Raw genomic sequence first — 4454 nt, 5'->3', positions numbered from 1 at the left:
GCGCGGCGGGAGTTTCGCGGGGCGGGGCGTGGGGCGGGGCGAACGGGTTGCCATGGCAACGCGAGGCCTCACTGACAACGCATCGAGGCGTTTGCCGCCTTGCCCCACGTGGACCGGTGCAGTGAAATTGTCGCTTTGTAACAAAAACGTCGTAGTCGGCTTTCGCGACAAATATCATCCGTAATATACAGCACAGCGGATGTGTTGGGAGAGCAAATACACATTTACAATCTGATTGTAAAACACCGGTGTGCTGTACTTGTAACGAATTGGCACGTTCTGTTTACGTGACAACAACCTTACTAATTGGCTGTGTCGGGTGGTTGGCGGGTTTAACGACACATTTATATAACCCCCCCCCCTCCGCCCTCTCTGTTATGGTTGGCACGTTGTGTTCGGGTGGCAGGGTTTTTATTCGTTCCGACATCGAGGGTGGGCAGCATCACGGTGTGTCTCGTGGCAATGCGCGGTTTGTTGTTGTTGTTGTTGTGAGACCTGGTGCCGACTGAAAAGCACGTCCCAATTTGGTGGTGGTGGTGGTGGCGGCACGGGGCTCCACAGTCGTCTGTGTTCATAGTTCATAGTTAGTTCATTTATTTTGGTATAGCCCTGTGAGCCATTCGGCTCTTGAATCGGATGCAACCGCAACAGACAAAAACACGAACAAGAAAACATCTTTGTGACTGTGCAAACAGAAAATCCAGGAAAAAAAACATCAAAATATTCCTGAAATAGCACCGTACACCAACGCTGTGTGCAAAAATCCCAGTGGGATGCAAGTCAAACAACAACAACCACAAGACAACTAAGATTTAGGCCATCAGTCTAACTCCGTACTACAATAAACAAAAACATGGGCCAAAACCCAAAAAACACGTTTTCGAAATCACCAAAATAAAAGCCGTGAATGCAATGTAACAGTGATCACAGGGACTGTGACCGAATTTTTAACAACAAACTACATAAATAAATTATAACACCAAAATCTAGAGCCTCAACAGCAAGCGCGTTGGTGTCAGCGCCTGCCGCAAAAAACCCCCACGCTGAGTCGCGTGCACCGATGCCCCACACGGCACTCTGCGATTGAAATGGTTCTCTCGGTAAAGTCACCAAAGGAGTACCGATTCATGCAGCCACGAAAGCTTCAAATAAGAATTGCAATGGTGGCAAATCGGGCTTCGACACGGCACCGAGAGATCGTTAATTATTCACGGAGCTCAATTTACACAATTCGGATCCTGCTAAAAGACCTTTACACACTCTCCCCCCCCCCCCTCTTACTGCCTTTGGGACCGTCCATAAATGACGTCACGGGATTTTGGACGATTTTTGATCCCCCGGCGTCACAAAAAGTCAGATCCCCCCCCCCTCAAATATGACGTCACAAAGCTCTGCCACCCCCCCCTCCCCCCAAAATATAAAATAGGTTTCAAATCGCTTTAAACTATTGTCATTGTAGTACGTATGTTACGTGGCGCCGCACTCTGATGTTGTAGGAGAAAACATTGATTAAAAAGTCTATTTAATTAAGTAGAACGCGTTGTCTATATTTATTTAAAGTTGCGCATTTTTATGTGACGTCACATTCCTCAAACCCACCCCCCTCGTCACACATCGTCACAAATGTCTGACCCTGCCCCCCCGCCCTCCCCCCAGGTGCGTGACGTCATTTATGCACGGCCACCTTTGACCGCCTGTCTCTTCCCACCAGAGACAGCCGGTGTCCACTGCTAGCGAGGCGACTGCGGGCAGCTGCGGTTCGTGGTCACAGCCCCCAAGAGGAATCCGGCACCAGGGCCAGATCCAACTTGGTGCTTGTTTTAAGGACCGCTGCCTCGTTACGGTTATTTATTAAGGAAGACCATCACCGTCTCGTGTCCCACCCCCTAGCATAAGCATTCTGTTTGGTGTTATAACATCTTGACACAACTGCTGTATTACTCTGTGGTCCTTTCGGTAAAGTTACGTAGGTAGAAACATTATAGATCACGACGTTTCGATCGCAACACAAGCGATCATCATCAGGTGGGACAACCACAGCAAGACAAAACTGCTGAAGTGGGGTTTGTTGTGAAGAAGGGTTTAGTGTGAAGAAGGGTTTAGTGTGAAGTAGGGTTTAGTGTGAAGAAGGGTTTGGTGTGAAGAAGGGTTTAGTGTGAAGGGTTTAGTGTGAAGAAGGGTTTAGTGTGAAGAAGGGTTTAGTGTGAAGAATGGTTTGGTGTGAAGAAGGGTTTAGTGTGAAGGGTTTAGTGTGAAGAAGGGTTTAGTGTGAAGAAGGGTTTAGTGTGAAGAATGGTTTGGTGTGAAGAAGGGTTTAGTGTGAAGGGTTTAGTGTGAAGAAGGGTTTAGTGTGAAGGGTTTGGTGTGAAGAAGGGTTTAGTGTGAAGAAGGGTTTAGTGTGAAGAAGGGTTTAGTGTGAAGAAGGGTTTAGTGTGAAGAAGGGTTTAGTGTGAAGGGTTTGGTGTGAAGGGTTTAGTGTGAAGAAGAGTTTGGTGTGAAGAAGGGTTTAGTGTGAAGAAGGGTTTAGTGTGAAGAAGGGTTTGGTGTGAAGAAGGGTTTGGTGTGAAGAAGGGTTTAGTGTGAAGAAGGGTTTGGTGTGAAGAAGGGTTTAGTGTGATGAAGGGTTTAGTGTGAAGAAGGGTGTATTGTGAAGAAGGGTTTATTGTGAAGAAGTGTTTAGTGTGAAGAAGGGTTTAGTATGAAGAAGGGTTTAGTGTGAAGAAGGGTTTGGTGTGAAGAAGGGTTTAGTGTGAAGAAGGGTTTAGTGTGAAGAAGGGTTTGGTGTGAAGAAGGGTTTAGTGTGAAGAAGGGTTTAGTGTGAAGAAGGGTTTAGTGTGAAGAAGGGTTTAGTGTGAAGTAGGGTTTAGTGTGAAGAAGAGTTTAGTGTGAAGAAGGGTTTAGTGTGAAGAAGGGTTTGGTGTGAAGAAGGGTTTGGTGTGAAGAAGGGTTTAGTGTGAAGAAGGGTTTAATGTGAAGAAGGGTTTAGTGTGAAGAAGGGTTTAGAGTGAAGTAGGGTTTAGTATGAAGGGTTTGGTGGGCAGTAGGTTGTTTCTTGTTGTGGTTGTTCCACCTCATGACGATTGCTTGTGTTGCGATCGAAACGTCGAGATTTATTATATTTTTCTACCTACGTGACTTTACCGAAAGAACCAAAGAGTATGGATTCCTGCAGTCACGAAAGCTTCAAATCAAAACCTGCTTTATTGCCAGAAAGGGTAAAACCGAATGTGATAAAAATATATCCTATTGTAGTTTCCGTTGCCAAGCCCCTGGGCCAGATCATTAACGAGAGTCCGTGGAATGCAATGTAGTCGTATTTTCATGGCTTTTAAAAATGTATACTTCACATCACTTTTGGGAGTGATATTAGTAGTATTTAAAAACACGCTTTAATGAAATGTACCGTACTAGTAATGTAAGAACTCCACGACTCCAGGAGGTGGCCCCGAAGCTTGCCACAACGTAAGGCGACCGTGGTGATTTACAGCCAACGTCAGTTGACCGTGGACAATTAGACCCAAGCCGAAACATAACATATATAAAAAGAATGTTTAAAAATATTCATTTTTAATGATAGAATCTAGTATTGTCATCAGTATGACATAAGCATACCAAGTTTACAGTCGATACCACATTGGGAAGTGGGTTAAACTTGAGTTACAAGATTTGAGGATACAACAACAACGACAACAACAACAGACAGAGTAAGTTAAATAAAAGCGTGGAATAATAAAAATGATGACTTTGGTACATGGTTGTCCGTTAAAAAAAATGTGAAACTAAATACTATTTTTTGTTTTACCAAGTAAGGCCCAACTAAGCTGTACATCTCTTCTTCAGAAGCGGCCTGGCCACAAATGATAGCTCAACGAAGTGGCTTATCACCACGTGGAAATATATAGCAGCCAAATACTCTTAAACGTGCGTTTCTAAATGTGGAGAGAAAAAACTGCAGGGCCCGGATAAACAAAAAAAAATTCACACGACCCAGGAGTAGAGACAGACATGCAAACTCTAAAAATCCAGACGTCAGGGTCGTGATCGAACCCACCGCCTCTGTATCACACGACGAATTTAACGTCTCCCCATCGTGGCGCCCAGACAGCTCTGGAATCACTGCTCTAGAACGTTTACCCGCTGCGTTTATTAACATCTGCATGACGCACACGCGCGCGCGCGCCACAGTCTTGAGATGCGTTTCTACGCTGACGCTACACGACGTCCAAATTGTATTCTACCGATTGTGGAAAATGCCTACAGGTGGAGTTCTGGTGCCGAGACTTTCCCGATGGACTGGCCGTGACCACGGCTTCCAATTTGCACATCAGGGCCTCACAGCTCCCACTTGTGGGAAACCAGAATGCAAAATGGGAACGTAAAGTTCAAGCAAACCAAACACATGCGCATGCCAACGCCTGTCATCAATTCACAAACATTTAATTATTTGCATTGCA

The sequence above is a fragment of the Petromyzon marinus genome, chromosome 47 (assembly GCF_048934315.1).
Source record: "Petromyzon marinus isolate PM22_M1 ecotype Great Lakes invasive population chromosome 47, UKy_Petmar_22M1.pri1.0, whole genome shotgun sequence".
NCBI lineage: Eukaryota > Metazoa > Chordata > Hyperoartia > Petromyzontiformes > Petromyzontidae > Petromyzon > Petromyzon marinus.
The sequence above is the reverse complement of the archived record's forward strand: the minus strand, read 5'-3'. Positions refer to the sequence as shown.